The sequence below is a fragment of the Heterocephalus glaber genome, unplaced genomic scaffold (assembly GCF_053883595.1).
Source record: "Heterocephalus glaber isolate CG9 unplaced genomic scaffold, H.glaber_assembly_v1.0 deba00000331, whole genome shotgun sequence".
Classification (NCBI taxonomy): Eukaryota; Metazoa; Chordata; class Mammalia; order Rodentia; family Bathyergidae; genus Heterocephalus; species Heterocephalus glaber.
The window spans coordinates 48636535-48662058 of record NW_028258142.1 but is presented as its reverse complement, the minus strand read 5'-3'; the positions used below and the strand labels follow the sequence as shown (position 1 = coordinate 48662058).

The window sequence follows — 25524 nt, the reverse complement described above, 5'->3', positions numbered from 1 at the left end:
ATCTAGCAGCTGCTGGATTGATTTCTTGTGGTCCCTTACAATTTTGAAGCAATTTTTCTTTTCCTGGTCACTAATTGCAATCTTACTTTCTATATCTGAAATTCTGTCCTCACATTGGCTCATTCTTCTGTGTAGATTTTCAGTGGAGTTTTTGATCTCCTGGAAATCTGTTTGCATCTGTTTTATGGATTCCATTTGTTTCCTGTTTTGGGATTCCATTATGTTACTTAGCTCCTGTCTAGATTTATTAATCATGTCTTGCACTATGAGGATAATCTCTGCTGTTATCTGAGAAATTATTTCTGATTTCATTTTTTCCAGATCCTCTTTTGTTGCTAGTTCAGGGAGTCCAGGTGGTTGAAGGTAACCATCTCGTTACCCTTTGGGGTTGCTGTAGGTGATCTGGAAGTCTGGTTTTGAGACTTAGTCACGTGTCTTCTCAGTTTGACAGAGGGGGTGCTGTTGGCGCCTGAACAGCTCACGTCCTTGCGTTGGGAGCAGCAGAATGGCGGCTGGGAGGCCTCTACCTCTCTGTGCCTTTTACATTTAAATTTTTTTTATACCTTCAATTGACAACCTGAAGAATGCCAGCAGACAGTGAAGAAAATTAACTAGAGCAGAGATGATGGCTTAGCAAAAAGAAAATAGTAATTAAGTTTGTGGAGCTGGAGCCATGGAGCTGAGAGAAGCACTTGCTGAGCTGATGAGCTTTTATAGACCATTGTCATGCGGTGGCATTATGACATCCCATCCAAGGGATCTGCATAAAATGATTGTATAATTCCAAAGCTAGTGCGATAAAATATAAATATTTTAACAAAATTATGATCTCTGCTTTTGAATACATAAGAGTCTTGTAATATCAGCAACATTTTTTATATCATTTCAAAGTTAAAAGTCCCCATTTACTTTGATCATTCCTCATGGCCTGTTTTTAGGATTATTTATTTTTCTGGTCTTCATTGACCTTAGTTCATTTTATTAGTTCTTTCAATTGATGGCTGCTTAATCCAAATCCACTGCTTTCAGAACTTTTTTCTGATCAATTCAGAATAATTTTGATATTTTTATATGTACTGTATTAGAAACCATTTTTTAATTCAAAATGACGATTTCAGGAACACTTGGCAATTTATGTCAATCATATTCCTAGTGTTTTCTATGATTTAGAATATTACATTTATGACTATTGAATTCAGTCTTTTTTAGTTTTGGCTCATTGTTCCCACTGATGAAGATGTTTCAGTTTTTATTTTGGTTTACAGTATTACTAGCTACCACTCCAAGATTCATTTCCAGATTGATAAGCAAGGCCTTGACTTTATTGCAGAGAACGAAAGCCAGCCTAGAGATAAACCACTGAAGATTGGTTCAGACTGGCCTCCACTTATCAATAATCTTTGTGACTGCTAATTTAAATATAGCTAAATATTTATGCTCAGGTATTCTAGAGTCCAACATATTATTCATAAAACAGTTCTTAGCTTTCTGACCCATTATATATGTTAAAATATGAAATGTATTTAGTTCAATTAAACTTAGTGATATACCCTGGTCTTTAATATTACCACTTCCTAGTTGCTTACAAGTCAGATATTTGGTTAAGCTAGATGATTCTTATCAATTTTGAGTATGAATTCTCTTTGCAAAAAGAGGTCTGTTAGAGATGCTTCATTAAAAGAAATGTTGGATGTAGGATATAGTCTTCATTGGAAATGTGCTGTTTCATGAACCTGGAAGTTTTGTTTCCTATACTTGTTGTTTAGGCCATGAATATTGAGGAAGTCATTAGTAGTAGTAGTAGTATTAATTTTTTTTTTTTTTTTGGTACTGGGGATCGAACTCAGGACCTTGTGCTTGTGAGGCAGACAGCAGAGCCACTGACCTAAATCCCTGGCCCTAGTAGTAGTAATTTTTTTTATAAGACAGGGTCTCACTGTGTAGTTCAGACTGGCATTGAACTCACTATGTAGACCACGCTGTCCTGAAACTCATGACAATCCTCCTGCCTCAGCCTCCCGAGTGCTGGGATCACAGGTGTGTACCACCATACCCATCAGAGGAGGACATTTCTAATTCTAAAACTACTTCTTGCACCAAAAAATTAGGAACAATTTGATCTAGATAGGTTTCTTAAGTACTGATGGCTTGTGCTTATTGAGAACCTGTGACAGTAGCGAACCATGTGTACTGCAGTGGGCTGTTTTTTCATTGAAAACCCTAATAGTTTTGTCATTGCTGGCTCTGATAATGTGAGTATAGGACTCTTCAGTGCAAACATGTCTAAATGGAAGTGAAGCTTTAATTGCAGGCTTGTTTCATATTCCTGATAAATACCCAGTGACACCATTGAGAACATGAAGGCCAAGATCCAAGACAAGGAGGGAATCCCCCCTGACCAACAGAGGCTGATCTTTGCCGGCAAGCAGCTGGAAGATGGATGCACCCTGTCTGACTACAATATCCAGAAGGAGTCCACCCTGCACCTGGTGCTCTGCCTGAGGGGAGGTATCTGTGCTTCCCCTGTGTTTTAAGCGTACAAGAAATTCCATTGCACTTTCAATAAAGTTCTTGCATTCCAAAAAAAATAGGCTTATATAGGATAAAGAGGCAAGTTCATCTGTTTGTGAAAATTATAAAACAACAGGATTTATTTTTTAGAATCGTTTAGAATTGGGCTTGAGACATGACATCGTTTAATCCCATGTTGGATATGTTCACATGAAGGCAACAAAACCTGTCTACAGTATTCAAAACCTGGGACTGATTAGTGGAATATTTGTCTTAGGAGTAGCCTTCATCATTGCTCAAGGATTATTTACAGTAATACCACAAATTTAATTTAAAAGTTATAATCATGAGTTCATAATTCAACCCACTTTGAGAATCCCAAAGGGTTAGGTTTCCTGGGATGTGTGTCTTTGTTTTGTTTTGTTTTTTGGTACTGGGGGTCGAACTCAGGTCCTTCCGCTTGCGAGGCAGGCAGTGGAACCATTGAGCTAAATCCCCAGCCCTGGGATGTGTATCTTGAGGTATCTGTGAACTCTTCTCCAAAAACTTCTTGAGGTGAAACTGGAGGTCAGTTAATGTATCACCAATTCAAATGCACTGAGCCAGTCTGAGGAGATGCACTACTGTGGACTGTTTGAGGACAGAGATGTCGGAGAACGAAACAGCAGGGAGAGAAGTGACTGCAGTGGTATGGCTTGGTTTAGGCAAAGATTAGTAGATTCTTGGAAGACAGGAATCCCTCTGTTCTTCTCATGCTACCTATAGGTTGGATGTGAAGATTTTTTTTTTAATTGCAACTATTTTATTTTACAAATACCTTACAAATGATTTATTACAAATGATTTTTGATATATTGAAGTAATAATGTATTTATATATAAAAACTTATCATCATACATTCTGATTGGCTATGGGCCACTTTGTTGATTTAGCATATAATCCCCTCCTTCCTGCTGCTGAAATCTGAGGTACAAGAATCTGCCTATCTTGCTGCTGTCCAAGAGACACATTTAGGTAATTCCAAATTTGTTGGCTTTTTTGGTTTTGTTTTGAGACGGGGTCTTGTTTTGTAGTTCAGGCTGGGCTTGAACTCACTAGGTAGCCCAGGCTATCCTTGAATTTGCAGAGATCCTCCTGCCTCAGCCTCCCAAGTGCTAGGATTACAGGCATGCACCACCATGCCTGGCTATCTGCTTTCTTTGGTCTCTCAATACCTTCTACCTTTGGTGTCTGGTTCTCACGCCACGGGGTCTTCTCAAAACAGTTTTTTTTTTTTGGTTGGTTTTAAGGGAATAAATATGCTTAGATTCCTTTTTAGTGATTTTCTTAAGAGTATGCTTTGATGACAGAAAATAAATATTTAAAACAAGCAAAATAAAAACTTAATGCCAACTTCAAAGTTGAAGGAACCTGGAAAACTTTAACTATCAAACAAGATTAGGGAGTTAGGTAAGGGTAGGGTTACTTGGGGATTTCTCAAGCTCTGTGAAAGCAGACAGAAAATGTAAGCTCTCAGCTACAGAATGAGTGACAGCAAACACTCTCGTGTTTATGCTGTAAGCACTGCACATGGGCACGTCACACACACAATGTCACAGTGTCACGACTCTGCTGTGCCAACACAGGTGAGCTCCCAATAGCTGTCACGAACTATTGGAGCATAGCTATTCCTGTCTTACGTTTTAGGCAAATAACTGTGGTACAGAAATATAAATATTGATTTTCTAGATTTTGTAACTGCTAAAGTTTTCAGGACTACATTAGATGCTAATGATAGGCCTGTACAGGCCAATTTTAAAGTGCGTATTAGAGGATAATAAATCCTGCAGAAGCTTCAGCCTCTGTAACATCATAGGTTAACAGTTTCACAAATTTATAAACATTAAATTAATAGGAAACAATATTAAAAAATTCTCTAAGAGGCATTTAGTTTCTTATAGGCTTCTTCGATGAACACTGACATGTTCTTCATCCGGGATGAATTATGAAGAACATCCAAGTCTTTTAGAAGAACATTCTGGTTTGGAATTAACATCAAAACTTCTTTCTGCAGTGTGGGTGCTTTCAGACTGTGCTGAGGAAGCTCTGGGAGAGAAAGTATGTTATGTCTATCCAGCTGAAGCATCTCTTTTGCCTTTTCTTCCTCTTCCTCTATCTTGTGTCAGAACTTCAATTTTGTTTTTTAGACTCTGAATATTCCTAGTCACTGACTCCGTAGCCTGTACTCTTTTATCTATTTCTTCCTGCAGTAATGCCAGACCTTCTTCATTATCTCTGTCTTGTGCTCTTTCCATTTTCAGTCTACTTGTCACATTAGTTAAATATTTCAGCTTTTGGGGAGGGGCTTTCAGGGTTTCACACAGTTGTAGGACCTTTTCTTCAGGCAGTTGAGATGATACTGAATTTGTTCTTTTTCTTTAATTTTATTACTCAAAATTCCTATTATTACTGCTTCCATCATAGTTTGCAAATGCTCCCTCACACTCTTTGAAAGAGGTTGCCAGGTTTTTCTCTTGTTGGATGCTATCTATTTCTGCTTTAGATTAATATGATTTGCAGAAGACATGTGCTTTGGATGATTTTTACTTTTTATCGTGCTTCTAACCTCTTTCTCTGACAACTCCACTTCATCATCAATTTTTCTTTTTGATTTTTTTTTAATTGTTGAGTCTTTTTCTTGGAAGCATTTGCTTTACAAGGCATCTTGATCTAAATAGTCCAATTACGATGCTTTAAAAAAAAAACTCGACTGCTTCTTCTTGAATGTGTCTGAAAACCGCGCTAAGAGGAATTCGCACCCAAACAACCAAAACGCCACAGGGACCACTGGATGTGAATATTTTAAGTGGAAGATTTTCAACAGTTATTGTCACTCTCTTGGTGTTTTCAGTCTCATCATACTAGGATGGAGTTTATGATGGACCTGAGATACGAATTCAGTTGAAGCAGTATGTACTTTTATTTATGTATCTTAAGCTTCTGTTTCCCAGTAACTATGCTTATGCCACTCTTTTGCATCAAATGTTCATCTTTTCCTTAGGAAAGATGAAAACAAGGGTTTGTATCCTGAGAATCTTAATGCTGAAAAATCCCCTTTTTTCAGAGACAGAGTTCTTTCAGCTAGTCATATTTCTTTCACTTGGTAGGGTTGAGGCACTGTTTTCTCTTGCTATGTGTGGCATCCTTCTCTCCTAGTTCTCCTTGGGTTCCTCTGCTTCTCTTTTGCTGGCTCACTTTCTAAGGTCAGGCATTGATGAGTCACAGTTCTTCAAGGCTCAGCGCTATTGCTCCTCTTCTACTTTATCCTGAGACCAAGGATTCTCATCCCTCATTGTCCTCATCATTGGTGATCATACTCCTACAGATTTCAAGTGCCACCCTTACATTAACCAGTCTCAAATTTTCACCTGTTACCTCTCCCTCGAGCACCAGACTTGTATATATCCAGCTGTTTCACCATCTCTGATTATCTCACAGGCACCTTAAACTCAGAATAGCTCAGATCAAATTTATCTTCCCCACATGTTCAGTATTTTTCATGTTATAAAGCTCAGAAATTGTAACACCTTCTAGCACTTGCTTAAGCCAAAATCCTGGGAGTCATCCTTGGCACACCGCTTCTACTTATCTCAAATCCAATTCATTAACAAGTTCTGTTGGTTTTATCTCCAGGTATGTCAAATCTTTTTGCTTTTCTTCCTATCCATTATTATTCCACTATTCAGCTACATCATTCCTACTCTGAACTGCTATTAGTTTTCCTAAATCTACCTTTGCTCCCTTTAGTACTGTATATATCTCCATATTTCTTATCATTCTTCTGGTTAAAGTCATCCAATGACTTCCATTTTTAGGAGGAAAGACAAGACAACAACGAAAATTCTTAACCTGGCTTACAAACCTACATGATCTGCTGCTTGCCTAACCTTCCCAACTTCATTTATCACCATTGTCCTTACTAGAGTCCACAACACATTTAGTCACACATTCTGTCCCTCCAAATTAGCCAAGCTCTTCTCACCAGAGGGCCTTCATAAATGCTGTTGTTCCACATAGAGCACTCTCTCCCTCCTACTCCTAGCTATGACCTGTTTATCTGAGAGCTCAGTTCTCACCTTACTTGCTCAAGGAAGTCCTCTTCCAGTCCTGCTATGCCTCCCAGAGCATCCTCTTCTGCTTCTTAGCATTTAATCCGGTTATAATTAAGTATGTAAGTAGCTTCTTTTCCATGTACCCCAGAATGCAAGCTCCATGAGGACACAGCAACAACAAACCACTCAGAGTTGGAGACATAGCAATGCCTAGCACATAGTCGAGACCAATACACAGCCAGCTTGTCAGAATCTGCCTCTAACAAGATTTGCCCCCAAAGCCCTGGCAGCCTCTATGTTCCCCAGTAACTCTCAGTAAGTGACTGACAGGGGTTGATGTAGAAACATCTTGCCTCCCTTCTCCCTTACATAAGGTAACTCTAAGGTCTGTGTTTCACTCTTTCCCTGAATTTCCTCTAATGTTCCATTATTGCCTGCATTCCCTTTCCCGTTTCATTTCCCCTCTTTCCTACAGTTTTTTTCCTTATCTCCCAAATAAACTAGTTACACTTGAACTGTTGTCTCAGAGTCTACGTCTTGTGGAAGCTACACTAAGACGTGTTGAATCAGTCTGGGAATGTGGTTCCTGGACTATTGGCATCAGCATTTCTTGAGAACCTGTTAGGAAAACAGACTCTCAAGCCCTATCCCAGAACTCTGAAACAGGAAGTCTGGAGTTGGAACAGCATTCTGTGTTTTAATAAGGCCTCCATGTGATTCTTATATATCTCAAATTTGAGAACCACTGGGGTAAACTAGTGACATTATACATTCTCCTTCAAATGAAACACTTGTCTGTTTTCCTTGTTCTAAATTTAGTTCTAAAAAGTTAAAAAAATCTTCAGAATTTTTCAAGTTTTAGATATCCTGGCAATTAACTTTCTTGAGTTGATTCTTAAGAGTTTTAGACTGTCACTGTTATTTAACCTTGTATATGTCTCCCCTTTATGAGACTGATCCAGCTGAAAAAAAATTGATCTTGTTAAAATGTGAGGTTTATTTTGATTTCCTTAGTTACCCTTTTACTTCCTCATTGGGATGAATTTATGATAACGTTAATATATCCTTTATAGTAATTCTTTAAAAGTTTCTTGATTGAGGATTATATTACCGTAGTGTGAACTTGTGGGTAATTACTTTGTTTCCATTAATTCATGAGTCTTCTTCCAAGGGGAAATTTCCTTTAAAGAATTTTTTTCAGAGGGTTATTAAGACATCTAATTCAGAATTCTGTTTAGTGATTCCTAAATAGTTTGCTAGTTTATTAAAAGAGATATTTATTTCCAACATATTTCCACTATGTATAGTCCAGTATCCCAACATTGCATCTCTAACTTAATCTGTTTGTTGTCTTATTCTCCTGTATGTCCATCACCTGCCAGTTTAGCTTCTGTATTTAAACTATTAGTAGAATTTTGAACACAGGAAGATTAACCTTATCAACTTTTTCCTACTCTGAAAAATGAAGGCTGTCATCTTGTTGATGGTGAACGTGTTTCCTCTGGCATGCATGTCTGCCATGATGATGTGCTGCCTCACCTCAGGCCTAAAGCAATGGGACCAGGCACTCATGGACTGAAACTTGTAAAACCGTGAGCCAAAATAAAACTTTCTCCTACCAAGTTGTTTATCTCAGGTATTTTGTTAAAGACTTATAGAGCCCTAGATGGTCTACTTTGACATACATCCCTGTATTTATCTCCCACAACTGAAAGGGACTTTCAGCTTATTGTACTTATTCATTTAATGGGTTATTAGTGTGTGCCAGGAATTGCATGGAAACCCTAGGAAGATATACAGAGTTCCTCCCCATATGATGTTTTATAGTGGTAGAGGAGAAACAGACATTATACATTCATACTCACACAATAAGGCTGTAACTGTTAAGTGCTCTGAGGAGAGATACTCAATACCATCAAACCACAAAATAGGATGTGCTATATAAGGGAGGTCACAGGAAATATCCTAGTTGAAACTAGATCTGAAGGACAGGTAGGCATTAAGTAGGCAAAAATGGAGGTGAAGAACCAAGACAATGCTTCTAGTCTTTTCCAGGATGAGCTCAAAGCTCCTTTTGAAATGTTCATCATTGCAGGCCATTCGAGAAATGCAAATTAAAACAACACTGAGATTCCATCTTACTCCAGAAAGAATGGCTATCTTCAAGAAATCAACCAATAACAAATGCTGGAGAGGCTGCTGGGAAAGAGGAACCCTTCATTGTTGGTGAGAGTGACTGGTTCAACCACTATGGAAAAACTACAAATAGAAATTCCATTTGACTTAGCTATTCTCCTAGGTATCTTCCCAAGTGATACCACAGTGCATACCCATGTTTATAGCAGCACAATTCATAATAGCTAAATCTTGAAAGCAGCCTATATGTTCATGGATAGATAAATAGAATGATATTTATACACAATGGAATACTACTCTACCATAAAGAAGGATAAACAAGTCATTTGTGGGAACATCCACGTTGAAACTAATGTTAAGTAAATCAGACACACAACTTAAATATTTCATGGTTTCTTTTATATGAGGAAATATATAAATAAAATGCAAAATAAAGGACAGACAATAGGAAAGAAAGAGAAAAAAGTTACTGTAATCGAGCATGGACAATATGTAAAAGTGTACCTTGATTTAGTATAATTGTCTTATGTATATTCTATGTTTTTTGGCCTGTTAGTTTGGCTATTAATCTGAATATATGATAATTAACTTTATAAAGACATAAATAAATGAATGATGTTGGCAAAAAGGCGGGACATGCTGAGATGTGTCGTGTACGGCTGCTTGGCCATATCCTTGAACCAATTTAAAAAAGGAATAACTTATCTATTATTGCAGTACAGTCTGGGTTCTGTGTGAAGTAGGAAATGGTTAGAGGCAGGTATGGGATGGCAGTTTTAACTTATGCTATTTTTCAGTTAAATCGTTTCTGCTTAAAGCATAGAAGGTGGAGTGAAATCCCTTATGTTCAGGTTTTTGTGACCCTTTATCTCAGGAAAAGGCCAGAAACATATCTTTGATGATCCTGTCCTCAGATCCCCACCTGTATTTCAGGGGGCTGTTGGTCTCTCCCATCTGTTTAATGAAGACAACCACACCGGGAGGTCTCCTTGACCCTATCCTTATAATCCTTAGGCCAGTAAATCAGTCTGGTCCCCTTCAAGTGAGTCAGGAGCTCCACCAGAGCCTCGTGCCCCAGAGGAACCCATAGTCCTCAGCCCCTCATAATGCTCCACGAACAGCTTTCACTGCCTCACGCCCGGCAAGTGTACAGAGATGGCTCTAAGCCCATCAGGATGCAGCACGTCCTCGAAGAGGTGCTTCTTACTCCCCTAATCACAACTTGTCCTGCCCTGAGAGAGGTCCCCAGAGCAGAGGGGAGGTAGAGATATCCAACAGTGCAAAGCTTTCAGAGGATCCTAGTAAGTTTGACCTATCATCGCAGCATGTCCAGTTCATCTCGGCCACTGTCTGTACCCCTGACAAAAGACAATCCAACTAGAGGCTAAGAACTATGCAAATAAATAAAGTGCTTTAAGCAGGGAAAGAGCCACCCTGGAGAGGCTACTCTCTTCCACAGAGCCAAACTGGGACTGTAATACTAACCAGGGACTAAAAATGATGTCTGAAATGATAGCTGCTCTTATCTTGGGAATGAAAATGTACGATAAGAAATCTGTTAATTCTGATAAGGCGAGTAGGATCATGCAAGGCAAAGAGGAAAATCCAGCTGTTTTCTATAGCCAGTTAGTAGAAGTATTTGGTAAATATACAAAGGTAGATTCATCTTCCAGGGAGGAAGAGGCACTGGTGGGACATCACGTCATCTGTCAGTCAGCCCCAGATATTCAGCATAAATTATAGAAACTCCAGATGGGGCCCCAGACCCATATGACCCAATTGCTGGACATGGCCTTTTCTGTGTTCAACAACCAGGAACCAGAAGAAGGTCTGAGGAAAAAGGCTAGAATTATAGCTGTCATAATTGGCGATGCTTTAAATTCACCTGAACCATGTAAGGGAAAACCCAAGGACAATCAATAAAAGAATTCCTACTTTAAGGGCAAGAGGACAGGGCCCTGGTCACGCGACTGCACCAAGCCACCGCCTGGGCCCTGCTCAGTGTCAGGTGGCTGATGTGCCTGACTCATGGCCTTGGAGGGTCAACTTTCCCTGCTCCCAGGCAGGGCCTAGGCCAGCCAGAGCCCGTGTTTCCTGCTCTGATAGAGACTGAAGAGGCACAGATGCTTGCAATGCTCCTATCCATAGATATCACCATCTCCTGTGAGGAACCCTGGGTAACCCTGGATATCATGTCATAAAGCCAGCCCCACCTGAAATGTCTGAAGAAAAAGACCACCCAAAAGAAAAAAGCTTCTCCTATGAACCTCTGCAAGACCTGAGATTTCAGAAAGCAAGACTCCAGTTCTGTTCCAAATGCAGATAGGTAAGTGGAATCTTGCTAAGGCCATAGCTCTCAGGCTCTCGATAATTTATCTAACATCCCTCTTTGACATACGCTTTCCTCCACAGGAACCATGGAAATCTGACCTGCTTCTCATATTTGGCCTCTACATCCCCAACTTAATAGTAAAGTTTCTTTCTTCTCTCAACAGCCAGCTCCACAGCTCACTAACTCTTTTCTCATTGCCTTCTAACATTTTTCTTTTTATTCAATCCAACCAACAAGCTACAAGATCCCAAGGTAGTTGGGGTAGGGCCTATAACCCCTTCCAGCTGTAAGTAGCTGTATGAAGACAGATACCTCCACTCCCTCAGCACCTCATTAAGAATTATGGGGAGTGGCTGGGGATTTAGCTCAGTGGTTTCGCCACTTGCTGTGCAAGCACAAGGACCTGAGTTCAATCCCCGGTACCAAAAAAAGAATTATGGGGAGGGTCGGGGATTTAGCTCAGTGGTGCTGCTCCTGCCTCTAAAGCGCAAGGTCCTGAGTTCAATCCCCAGTACTAAAAAAAAAAGAAAAGAATTATGAGGATCTTTTTGTCACGGGGAAATGACAGGAAGGTAGGGTGTGGCAAAGACTGGCTGGAAGAGTAGGCATGACCTGTTGAGCCCAGGACACATATTCAGAACAGTACTCAAAGCCCTGCACATGGCCTTCTCATGAGAACTTGAGCAGGTTTTTGATGGGATGACCTGGACATGATGCCAACATGGGAAATATAAAGAAGGGACAGCCACCATTAAGCCTTCGATATTGTATCTCTTTACTGTAGCCCATCCAATGCTGTAGATTATATTTAAATTTTTTTCCTTTTTTCCTACTTTTACTTGGCCCAACTCACTCTTCAGGGCCTGTTTTTTCTACCTTTAATAGATGTGAAATTTTTCCAGTGTTAAAAAGAAAATCCGGAAAGCAAAAGGAATGACGTGAAATTACAAGTTCAGCCACCATAGGCAAACATCAGGAGTGGCTGCTTTAAACACATACGCTTAACGGCCACAAGGTGGCAGCTTAGAACTACAACATTGCAGATAGAACATTCAAAGACCCAACTGCTTGGAATACGGCCAGAGTGGAGAACAAAGACTAGGTATATTGGAGCAATTAGAATCAGGAAGGAAGAAAGACTGTAGTTTGTCATACTTGCATCTATCTTTATAATTTTGTTTTCCCTATTAGAAAGGACAAGCACACACATACACTCACATGCACAGCAGTGTCATCAAACACAATGAACAAGTCTCCCTTTCAAGAAGCCTTGGCCCCAGGGCTGGGGATTTAGCTCAGTGGTGCCGCCGCCTGCCTCGCAAGCACAAGGTCCTGAGTTCGATCTCTGGTACTAAAAAAAACAAAACAAAAGAAGCATTAGGGCTGGGGATTTAGCTCAGTGGTTCCGGTCGGTGCCTGCTGCGCAAGCCCATGGTCCCGAGTTCTATCCCCAGTACCAAAAAAAAAAAAAAGAAGCACTGGCCCCACAGTGAATGTGTCACACAAACGTGAGCTGGCTGTTTCCTTAGGTGGCCTCACTTCCTTCAGAGCTCTCCTATGTTCTCTCATAGGCGGGTGAAGAGTTTCCCAAGGGTAATTTTACTGTTATCTGAGTTTCTCCTAACCTATTGATGTTAGAACTTCATCCTTCTATAAGTTGCTACTGTACTCTCCTTATAAAAATGTATATGTTTTTCTTAAATGTAACATTTTATGCTATAGCACATAACATTTACGATAAATCAAGGAACCAGTGCTTTCCATCATGCCCCACACATAGTAGGTGCTCAATGTAAGTTTGCTGAACTGAACTGAAGAGAAATTGAAACATCAGGAACATGGAAGTTATGGAGATAGTAGCAGAACAAAAACTCAGCATAGTGTACAGGATCACACTGGGGTGCAGGGGAGAAGAGAATATCCATTTCTCAGAGAAAAGCTGCTATATCCAGGGGTCCATAAAACTCAGGGTCTAGTTTTGACTCATACTGTTACCATATCCACATGTCCTTCTAGGGATCTGAACACAATTTCTAACATGATCGTGAATGTTGAGATTGTGAGAAGGCAAACTTTCTGAGGACAAAACCATGTCTGGACAGGATCATATTTTTAGTGCCTTGTCCAAAGCAGGCACTTAATAATGGCTAATTAGAAATTCAACCCACTCAATAAGCCTACAAAAGCTAGGCCCTGAACCAGGTGACTGCTGAGACAGAGTGAAGTAATTGAAAGGAAAATTGCTCATAGTAAATCATATATGTGTTACTTAAAACAGCTTTTGTTAAGTATCTAACAAATCAAAAAATTATACATATAGTGTATTATATACAAGTGTGTGTGTGTGTGTGTGTGTGTATTTTCGAGTGCTGGGGATTGAACCCAGGGCTTTGCACATCCTAGGTGAGTGTCCTACCACTGAGCTACATACATACACAGCCCCCAAATCACATTTTAGTAAGATCTTATTTCTTCAGACCAACATTAGGCCAAAAATGATGAATATGGGACAAAGGGCATGGTGTCATCTTGTCTTAAAGACACTTGTAACTTAATAGTCAGAGATGACATATATGTAAGTACATATCCAACAGCATATAGTGATAGTGAATGCTATAGAATCTCAGGGGAGGGAGGAAGCCTTCATAGAGGAGATGGACATTGGCCTGGACTTTGTAAGGTGAAGCATCTGTAGAAGCTGACAGGTGGGAGACAGATCCCACAAGGTGTGTCTGAGACTAGACTAGACTATACTAGACTAGAAACTGGAGAGGGTGTGTGGGGGAAGATAAGGATGGAGATGCAGACTAAGTAGATTGTGAGGACCATGGGAACCCAGCCCAAAGAATCTGTCCTTTACCCTAGAGGGATGGTAGAGCTTTGATCAGGGTAATGATGTGTTGCAGGAAAACTTTGGAAATAATGTGGAGAGTATATTGGTCTGGGTATGATTAGAGATTAGCGTTTTATTTCACTTAAGAAAAATAATCCAAACACCATAAAATACAACCTGTAGCTACCATGCACACACAAAGGTTCATACTATACCCAATAGAACTATCGCATCACTATGACAATAAAACAAATTTGAAAATTGCATTGTAAATACACTACTTTAAAATTAAGATGTAGCTGGGGAGTAGATGATGACAGAAAATGAAAATGATGATTTTATCTAGGAGTCACATTGCAAACCCCACCTGCAGTGCTCAGGGCAGAGTCTTGCTTTTGAAAGGAACTCTTTGTGGTCAGCTTGGCAGAGATTTGCTGTGCAGAGTGGTCCTTCAAAGCTCAACTAACCTGAATCAAAAGTTCTTTCATTCAGGATCTCCAGCCAACTGCAGCTTGAACTTTCTGTACAGAGAAGTGGTGTCCAGTTTCACTTGGATAGATAGGGCTAAGGGGAGGCAGAATACTGTAGCTCAAGGGCAGAGTGCTTGCCTAGCATGTGCAAGGTGATGAGTTCCATCCCCAGCACTGAAAACAACAGCAAAACAAGAACAACAAAAACTGCCTATCTAAAAAGACACAGTTTCACTTTGGTAATGAAAAAAACCCTAGTATTTTTGTAGTCTGCGGTTCCTCAAAAGGCTAAGCATAGAGTTACCATATGACTCAGCAATTCTACTCCTAGATATAAAAACCTATAAGAAATGAAAAGAGAGTCCAGGGATTTAGCTCAGTGGTTCCACCACCTGCCTTGCAAGTGCAAGGACCCGAGTTTGAGCCCTGGTACCAAAAAAAAAAAAAAAGAAAGAAAGAAATGAAAAGAGATAACCCCGTAAAAGTACCATGGGCCCTCAAGTTATGACCAGCCTGACATATGAACAACTTGGGTTAATTAGGTTAATGGAAGATTCATCTGCCCCTTGTTATCTATAGTGTGTACCTAGGTAAACATCCAGATCTCAGCTGCATTGACTTACAACTAACTTGAGTTACAAGCAGCACTTGGAACTGATCAAGTTCGTAAGTCAAGGGTCCACTCTATATACAAAAAATATTTGTAGGAGCATTACTTTCAAAAATTGAAAATGAGCCAGGCATGGTGGCTTACACCTGTAATCTTAGCACTAGGGATGCAGAGGCAGGAGGATTTCCATGAGTTCAAGGCCAGCCTAGGCTACATAGTGAGTTCAAGGACACCCTGAAATACATAGAAAGACCCTATCTTTAAAAAAACCAAACAACCAAACCAAACCAAACCAAAAGAGATGCCTAGCAGGAACTAGATTTTGAATCTACAGGTTAAAGACAGGAAGTCACGGAAATCATTAGACTAGATTAGATTACTTAGACTATCATGTAATAGTCTCTAATAACTGTTAACATTCATTACACCCCTCCTATGTGTTTATATGTATTATTAATTTTCTCAACGAACCTACTCCATTGATACTTTTCCCCATTTATGTAGAAGAAGAGATTAGAAATAGTGAGCAGAGAACTTCCACAATCTCCCTGCTACCATCTCCTTATTGGTCTCAAGTTCTTGGTTCACTGACCTCAAGTATTTGGCTGATTGTGAATGAAAGTCACATTTCTGAGAATGAAGTCTCTCTAGTTGTGTACCAGATCTCATCCTCTCACTGACTGAAGGGCCTTGATTCAGCATTTCTCTCTGTCCGTCATAAGATTTTTCTCTATTTGGATCATTCCTATCAGTAAGAAACATACTCTTATTTCCCTCAGATCAAACAAAAGGGAGACAAACCTCTCTCTTTTATTCCCATTCTGCTTTCTAGTTCATGTCTCGTTTTTGTTCTTCCTGTTATACTTCAAAAGAGTTGTCTATACTCATTGCCTGTAAGTTCTCAGTTTCATTCTCATGTGAACTCACTCTGTTAAGCTTTTGGTTGCTGCTCTTCTGCCACAACTGTCTGTAACAAGGTGGCCAAAGACCCTCATTTTGCTAAATCCAACCATCAGCTCCCAGCTGTCATCTTATTTGATCTATGTGCAGTACCTGACTCAACTGACCACCTTCTCTTTCTTTTTGTCTCTTGTTTGGTCGCTGTGATATTCTTGCTTTTTCTCTTGCTTCTCTGCTCACTCCCTCTTAGTTACTTTTGCTTATTCTTCCTTGTGTCCTTGAACTTTCCTCGTTCCTCCTCATATTTCTGAGCTTTTAGTGAGTGTGCCATAGAAACCAGCCCTTGTGGCTCTTCTCTTTTCTATTTTTGATTTGGTGGTCTCATCCCATCTCATGGTGTTAAGTACTCGGTATACAATTACTTCCAAATTGGTACCTTTAGTTTATACCTGAGAGAGGAGACCACCCCTCTGTATGGAATTGAGCTACTATGGGTTAACTGTGTTACTAGGTAACTATAGGTTAACTGTGTTATTAGGCAACTGTGGGTTAACTAGGTAACTATGCTGTTTGTGGAATATATCTGAGTAGCCATGACAACTTCTTCTTTTTTTTTTTTTTTTTGCCGTACAGGGGATGGAATTCAGGACCTTGCACTTGCCAGGCAGGCACGGCACCACTGAGACACATCCCTGGCCCAACAACTTTTGTAATCTGTCACCAAAGGAGCATAATGGTCTCAGAAAGTCCTGCCAGAACTCTTTGGTCTCCCCACCCCGACATACACACCCGCTGCTCTGCTTTGTGTAAATCCTGCTTGCTATATTCCCAGGGAAACACCAATGAAAGTAAGCTTCAAAGATGTAAAAACAAGGTGTATAAAGAAAAAGAACAAACTTCTATTCAGGCCTCTGGAGACTGACAGGAATCACTCACTGAGCCACTGGCATTAAAAGCTGCTTTTTGCTCCAATCTTCATGTTAAGAGTGGTTTGTCCAGGGTCCTCACAGTTTCCTGCTTCATATTCATTCCCTAAATTTTATAGGCCCAACGTTCATCTCTAATGATATATAATAAATAACTCAAACTTTGTCTAAATTGAACTCCTGCTCTCCTCCAGTCCCATCCAAGTTTGATTATCCTTTGGTTTTCCTAATTTTAGTTAATAGCAACTCCATTCCTATGGTTGCTCAGCTCCAAAATTTGGACTTATCTTTGATCCCTCTCCTTCTCCCATACCCAATATCCAGTCCAAATCCCATTGATTTCACCTACAAAAGATTCCTAGGATCCAACCTTTTTGTACCACTCCCATGCATATTCCCTTGGCCTTACTAAGCCAGCATCAGCTCCCCTGTGGATTTCTACAATAACATAATAATCTGTATTTTCTGATCTCTCAGTGTATTTCCAGTATAGCAACTGGAATAGTCCTGCTAAGACTTGTTTGTTACACCTCTACTCCAAATCACTGTGTGGATTTTTATTTCATATTAGAAGTCAAGGTCTCAACATGTTCCACAACCCCTTCCCCTCATACCCAGTTTGACCTCCCTTCTTGCTATGATCTTCCTTATTGACTCAAGTTTAGCCACACAGTTATCCCAGAGGTGTTTTGAACATGTCAACTGTGCTCTCAACTCAAAGGTTTTCATTGACTATTTCCTCTGCCTGAAACTCTCTTTCAATAAAAACCCTGAAAGTTCCCCCCTCACTTTCCTCAGTTTACTCAAATATCACCTAAGCGGTAAATTCTTTTCTGACAATCCTATTGAAAATATCTACCTTTTTTCCAATACTTCTTACTTTCTTCCATAACCACAGTGGCTTTGTATTGGGTCAACTACCCTGAGCTGGAATTATTTCCCAGGTTCCCTTGCGGCATTCCAAGTTCATATGGGCAACAAAACATGTTACATAAGACCTGTAAGACAGAGTGAATGTACAACTACATTGTTTGTACATTCAAGAAGTCTAATGCAAGGTGCAAGGTGCTGCTCACCTAAGCATGTTGTTACTTTGCTGCCTCACTTGTTGGCTCACTTGGTTGGTGTGGGGCAATGGCTGGACCCACAACTCGGCTAGCTCAAGCTGGATCCTCTTTTCCTTTCTCAGACTCCTGGGTCAGGGGTTTGCTCACATGATAAAGGCTGCCAGCTAATGTGGGACTCTTTAGCCACTCTGTCAATGCAGCTGGAGATTAAAAGATGGCAAGAGATCCATGGGTAGTAGGGTCCATCTTCTTGGTTTCCAGCTCACCTGCATAGGTTCCATCTTGCTTCCCTTACTTCACGTCCATCTTCCTTTCTTAACACCGCCCTGCTGACTTGACACAGAAGTGACAGCTTCATACAGATTATGTAATGAGCCACCACCAATACATAAAGGCAAATCTGTGTGTGTGTGTGTGTGTGTGTGTAGCCAGCCACAGGGACACACAAGTAAAAACCACTAGAATGTTGTGAAGGTGCCACCTGATTTGTTCAGTTCTACAGATATTTGTTGTACCTGTCCTGTGCTAGATATTTTGCTAGTTTCTGTGGGGTGCAGAAAAAGAGTAAGGCCTATTTGTTAATCTGGCAAAATGTAGCAAAGTCTGAGAGAAAAGGAAGAGAAGTCAGTTTTAGTGTAACCAGGGATATCAGAGAGCTTTGAAATTGAGGAAATAGTAAAAGGCACCATAATGGATGAGGAAGATAGGGATTAAAAAGTATTTTCTTTAAGGAACAATTTAAAAAGTTAGAAGGGATTTTTCAGAGAAGCTCCTGTCTCTGGGTATTTTATTCTCAAAGAGCATTGGCCATAGTCTTTTGTAGCCATATAATTTAGTAGCTTTGTTCCCATGACAGCCATCCTCTTAGCAAAGGAATCTTAGAGGTCAGGATTGTTAAAAAAAAAAATTGTTAAAATTTGTTAAATTTGTTAAAAAAAAAATTGTTAAAAAAAAAATCCCTTGGAGAAAATATTTGTAAACCACACATTTGATAAGGGGTTAATAAAAAAATATATAAGAAGCTCAAACACTTCAATAGTAAGAAAACATCATCTGATCAAAAAAAATGGGCAATATGTATATGAAAAAAATTCTCAACATCACTAGTCATGAGGGAAATATAAATTAAACCCACAAAGAGCTCTAAACTCACAGATGTTAGAATGGATATTATTAAAGATGAAAAATAAATGCTGGCAAGGGGACAGAGTAAGGGGAACTCTCTTACATTGGTGCTGGGAATGTAAATTTAATTATGGAGATAATGGAGCCATTATGGGAAATAGAATGGAGATTCCTAACAAAAAACTAGAAACTTCACTACCCATGATCCAGTAATCCCACTACTGGGTATATAGCTAAAAGAAATCAGTATTTCAGAGAGACATCATCACTTTTATGTTCACTGCAGCATTTTTCATCATAGCCAAAGCAAAGAATCAACCTGTCTACCAATAGATGAATGGATTAAGAAAATGTGGTATATAAGCACAATAGAATGCTATTTGGCCCCCCAAAAGAAGGAGATCCTATTCTTTTTTTTTAATTCATTAAGTTTATTGGTACATTTTAGGTATACAATATGATGACATTCATCATTGGGAGTTTGTACCTTTACATCATGCATCTTGGTTCTTTTTTTACCCCCATTCCCCTCCTCTCCCTTCAACTCCTCCATTCCTTCCTATTTACAAAGACTTTGTTTCCATTTTTTCCTTTTCTCATATTTATTCCTTTCCCTTCTTTCCTTTCTCCCATCCCTTCCACTTCCCCTTCCCCCTTGGACCTTTTCTTCCTATTTCACATTATCTATTATATATTTTGATACTCATTTATACTTTCAGTTTCTCACACCAGAGAAATTATTTGGTATTTACACATGTGCTGTTTATCTCACTTAAGAGTATGGCATCAATGTGCATCCATTTAGCTATCAATGTCTCTAGTTTCTCATTCTTTATGGCTGAGTACTACTCCATTTTATAAAAAAACCACATCTTTATCCAGTCTCCAGTTGATGGGCATTTGGGCTGTTTCCAAGTTTTAGCTATTACAAACTGTACCGCTATCAACACGGGTCCACATATATCACTGTGGCATGATTCTTTTAATTCTTTTGGGAAGATACCCAGCAAGGGAATAGCTGGGTCAAATGAGACCTCTACTCCTAGGTCTTTGAGGCATCTCCATACTGATTTCCACAGTGGTTGCACCAGTCTGCACTCCCACCAACAGTGCAGAAGGGTTCTTTTCCCCCCACAGCCCTGGAAATCCTATTCTTTATGACAACATATATGAACTATAAGACATTATGTTAAGTGAAGTAAGCCAATCACAGAAAGACAAATGCCACGTGATTTCATTGATATGGGGAACTCAGAAGCAGTGAGTGAAGTGATGGATCTCATGGTTGGTGAAAAATGCCCCCAGTCTAACCAGCTAGACTAAAATTTTTTACTCATCCTTTTTTCCAAAAGATTGTGTTTTACAGGGTCTCTAATTCTGAAATTTTGACTGCCATACTTGGCACTCACTGGTCTCTTCTGATCTCAGAAAATGTCATCTGATTCAAGATTCCTTCCTGAACCACATCAAAATAAAATAACACCCTTCTCTAGTCCCTCCACCTCCTTCCCTTGAGTCGTGTTTCTTCTCGGCACTTGTCACTTCCGGCTTTGTGCTCTGTGGTTACTTATAATCACTTTCTCTCGCACGAGGGCAGGGACATTTTAAAAAAATTTTAATGCCTTATCCCCAGCACCAAGAACAACACCCATGTAAAGAAGATACAGGAAATAGGTTGAACGGATGGTTATGAGCCTTTAGGGCAAGAAGCAGACTTTTCCTTATTGCCAGACACATTAACTTCCTGGAAAATTTTCAGGAACTAGTAGAGAGCAGGAGCACAGAGCTGAGCTGGAGGCCTGGTCGGGCCGGCACCCACCTCCCTGAGCGAGCAGCTCCTTCCTCTGCCATACGCGGCTGCTGGGTCTTGGGCTCTACTCTGCCCATTCCCTGGCCCCTCCTCTGCTCATTCCCTGGCCCACTCTTCCCTACTCTTCCTGGGCCTTTCCTCCACCATCACCATGGCTCCAGCTTTTTTGCCGGCAAGGCTGAGGCTTTCTTTTTCAACACAACCTTCCTTAGACTTTGCTGCTCCCTTAAGTCGCCATGTTACCTTCTTCCTTTCTCTCACCACCTAGAGGCTCAAATGTGAGGATCCTGCTGATGATTTCCAACTCTTTTCCATCTAAAGGAATCTTGTGGGGTTTTTTTGCAAAAAAGAAGCGGAGGAGAGAGAGGAGGGGAAGGGGATGAAAATGGCATTAAGATGTGTTATGTACATGGACCGACTCCCTGTGATAAATGTAATCATTATGTACTGCATACATAAAATAAAAATTAAAAACAATTAAAAAAATTTTTAAAAGTATGGTGGGCTGGGGATGTAGCTCAGAGGCACAGTTTCTGCCTGGCAAGCACAAGGCCCTGAGTTCGATTCCCAGTACCAAGCAAACAAACCACACACACACGCGCACACACACACACACACACACACACACACACAGAGGTATCCCTCTAGTCCAATGATGTCGAACCTTTTAGAGACCGAGTGCCCAAGCTGCAACCCAAAACCCCCTTATTTACTGCAAAGTGCCAATGCTGCAATTAAATCTGAAGGCTGAGGTTTTAGTTTAGAAAACACAACTCATACATTAAAATCTTTTGTCTTAAAAGAAAAGCAACATGGGTGCCATAGGTTTGCACCGCTGCTCTAGTAGTTCCAAGGTCATCTATTAATAACATCATTTGTCCACTGGTTTTAATGTAACCCTAAGCATAGAGTAGACTTCCTTTTTTTTTTTTTTAACCAGTGACATCATTTATTAAAATCTGTACATCAATACACACAAATATTACAATTCTGTACAAATCTCGGGCTATTGTATGGCTAGTGCTGTTGACTGGTCTGTAATCCCAGCTCTTGGGAGGCTGAGACAGGAAGATCCCTGTGAGGTGGAGGCCAGTTTGAGCTACATAGAGACCCTGTCTCAAAAACCCAAAACAAGCGAACAGTCCATATCCTTTCTATCTTAATTCCTTCCCAAACCACATGAGCTTTCAACTATATACAGGGAAAATAAAATCCTCATTTTTATATTCCTTTTTTTTTTTGGTATGGGGAATCAAACTCGGACCTTGCGCTTGCAAGGCAGGCGCCAGAACCACTGAGCTAAATCCCCGGCCCAGAGGTTAATTTTTTTTTTTTTTTTGGTGCTGGGGATTGAACTTGGGTCCTTGTGCTTGTGCAGCAGGCAGCGAAACCACTGAGCTAAATCCCCGGCCCTCATCTTTATATTCTAAGAAACAAACTCAGTACAATCAATAAAAATCTGAGGGTGGGGGTGTAGCTCAGTGTTAGAACAGTTGCCCAGCATGGATGAGGCCTTGGGTCTGATCCCCAGCACTGCAAACAAAATGAACAAAAACAAGCCTGGCTCGCTGGTGTACACCAGAGGCTGAGGCAGGAGGGTCGCAAGTTCCAGCCCAGCCTGAGCAACCTCTTAACTCTGTGAGACGATGACTCGAAATTTAAAAATTGTTAATGTGAGGCAGTAGTGTTGCTCAATGCCAAGGCCGCAAGTTCAGTCCTCACCACTGAAAAAACTTTTGTGGGAAACCCAATAACTTCAGGAATACAAAGGTCCCCACAGTTGGAGTGGCCCCTTGGCTTCCTTCCAGGCACCCGCCCAGTGGCTCACAGAGGCCATTTCCCATGCTTCTTGTGCCTTTTGCTGTGCTTCTCGCTTTTCCTGTGCTTCTCTTTGGCCATTTCCTCTTTGTATTTCTTTCTCTGTGTGCAAAACCATCGATTTATCTGCCTGTACGTCACGTCGAACTGGAAGGACAGAGGCAGGCTGTCGAGGGGCGAGGGGCGGCCGCCCTGCTTGAACCTGGCCCACAGCGTGGCCATCAGGGGCCTGCTGACCCGTGGCCTCTGCGCCTCCTCTGGGCCTGCTTCTCTTTTCCTCTTTCCTCCTCTCTCACTCGGCTTCAGCTGTCCTGCTCCGACAAGGTCAAGGCAGTCCCGGCCAGGCGGGTCCTGGCTTTGTTCCTGAGGCAAGGCTGGCTGCCTCTGTGAGCCGAGGCCTGAGTGCCGAGTGGTGGGCACGGTGTCCCGGCCAGGTCCCTCATGTGCTGTGGCACCATGGCGTTGTTGCCCGTGGCCCAGGCCGTGCATGCCTTGGGCTAAAAACGTCAGGTTCAGGGTCTCCCAGAGCTCCTGCTGCTGACAGTGGCCTGCACTTCACCTCTGTCCTGGTTTGTGCCACTCTGCTCTTCTGGCCAGCTGGATGTGCAGTTCTGGGGGTCCTAGGTCCAGGGACTGAAGGTGACTGCAGGAGTGCAGGCCTGCAGGGCACTTGGTGTCCCGCCGAGTAGACTTTTGTATTTGGATCTGGTTTGGGGATTTGTATTGTTTTATTAATCTATTCATGTGCTGTTACTGTTTCTATTGTAAATTTCTAATGACTTATTAGCTAATGCCAGGGAATTCAAGTCTCTCCACCTGCTTCCTATATACCGTCTGGCACCCACCTTTCACCTATCAATTCCAGTTCAAAAATTTCTTAACTATTTTCAAGTGTTATTTTTCCAGCTGAGCTCTAGAATCATTTTTTTCCAAGTTTCTCTTCCTTCACAAAATAAAAAAATAGATTGAAATCATACTATGATTATAAGGGACTCTAGAGAGTATTATTTTGTTATTTTTTTAAAGTCAGAGGAAAGCAGAGGAGCTAGCAGTGGGACACAAGCAAATGGAGAAAGACCAGGCACGGAGACCTCTCCTCTCTCTGTAACCTGACACTTCTCAAGGTGACAAAGGCAGGTTTGTCTGGAAACCAGACAGGCAGAATTTCTGATGGAGAGGACACAGAAGAGTCCCACCTTGAAGGGGACCAGGAGCCCTTTGGTAGCCCGAAATGGCCCAGGGTGGCACACCCTGCAATGGTGTTGAGCGTGGGGACAGCTTTCCCTTCCTGGAGGGTGAGGTGCCCTGGAGAGGGAGTGAGGCTGAAAGAGAGCACGGGGAGAGGGTGGCAGGAGCACAGGGAAGCCCTCGAGAGAGGGCGAGGCGAAAAGGCTGTCCCTGGTAGGAGTCTTTCTGCGGCCCAAACTGAGGCTGCGCTTCTCTTGGGAGCCAAGAAAAAGTTACAATTTGGGTCAGCATAGCTTGGAGACCTTTGAAGGCCAAGGCCCAGCTCTCAGTTCAGAGTCCCACCCACACCCTTTCCAACTCGCTGCAGTGCCCTGACATTCTACAGCTCATGAAATATTTGCATAATTTTGCTTTTGAAAAGATCTGGCTGTGAGTAACTTTTGATCTTTTGTTGCCTTTCTTCATAATCACGTTTACTTGCGATTTCTTGCAAAGCAAGAATAATGTGATCTGTGATTTTTTTTCAAAAGCAAAAATATTTATGAATATTAAATTTAATGACAGATGAGCTTGGCATCTGATATTTGGTAGACTGTTTAATTGGACATTTATTGATTTCACATCTGTAGCTTTATTTTTAGTTGAGAGCAAATACCCCCTACCCCCCCAGGTCTGTCTCAAGCAATTTTGTAGACAGCATTGTTCAAGCTTGCTAGTTGGCCCTGGTCCCTGTTTCTATGGTGCCTAATGGAGAAAACAGCTTCCTCACAGTCCTGGACTTGAGCGTTCCGGCTGCTTCCTGGAACTCTCAGGAAAATACTGCCTGTGCTTTCATGAGAATTCAGCGCGGGGTCCATCCAGAGAAGATGGGTTCGAGAGAAAGAAGCAGCTCTGAGCCTAACATTTTTGGGTCACGGGCTTCTTCTTTTAGTCTAATGAAGCCTATTATTTTCCCTCCTTCTCAGAATAACGCTTTAAAGGCACAAAGTAAAACACAGAGGAAAGCAATCATTTAAAAGCAATTGTATTGAAGGATTGTTGACAAAAAGAACACATTTTTGATATAGTAATAGATATTTCATTATTATTATGCTAACTGACAAGATCTAACTTTAGGTCTAATAATGACTGTAATTTCAAAGTAGCAATGAGTATAAAAAATATTTTGAGACATCAGTACTCACTGTGACTTGATATGAAAATTTTTGTTATTTCTATTGATGACAAAAATCACAGGTACTTTTACTAATATTATGACTTGTTGTCCATTTTCTTCTTCTTTTTAAATCTTTATTAGCATATGTTAGTGATCCATAATAATTACATTCATTTTGGGGAATTGGTGCATACATCAAATCACGATCCATTTTGATCTTCCCACCATCACCTCCCCCCACTTCCCCATCTCTTCCCTATTTCCTACCATCTCTCTTAATTTTTAAATACTTTATCACTCCCATCTCTCTTTTATTTTGTTCTTTAAATTATTTACAGTTTGGGTTTCCCATATAAGAAAAACCATGTGATATTAACCTTCTGAGTCTGATTTCTCAACATCAGTCTCAAGACAAATGACTCAGCTCTAACCTTTGTGGCTGAGTAACTCCCCATTGTGTATATACCATATTTCCTTCATTCATCTGTTGATGAGAGTTTAAGCATTTCCAAAATTTAGTTATTGTGAATTGCACTGTTATAAACACAGGCA

The 25524-nt window shown here is 40.7% G+C and overlaps 1 pseudogene; it reads right to left on the bottom strand.

Moving 5' to 3' along the window:
• Positions 1-3724: 3724 nt before the first annotated feature.
• On the bottom strand, positions 3725-6075 carry LOC110350816 (centromere protein Q pseudogene; annotated as a pseudogene).
• Between the last annotated feature and the right edge of the window lie 19449 nt (positions 6076-25524).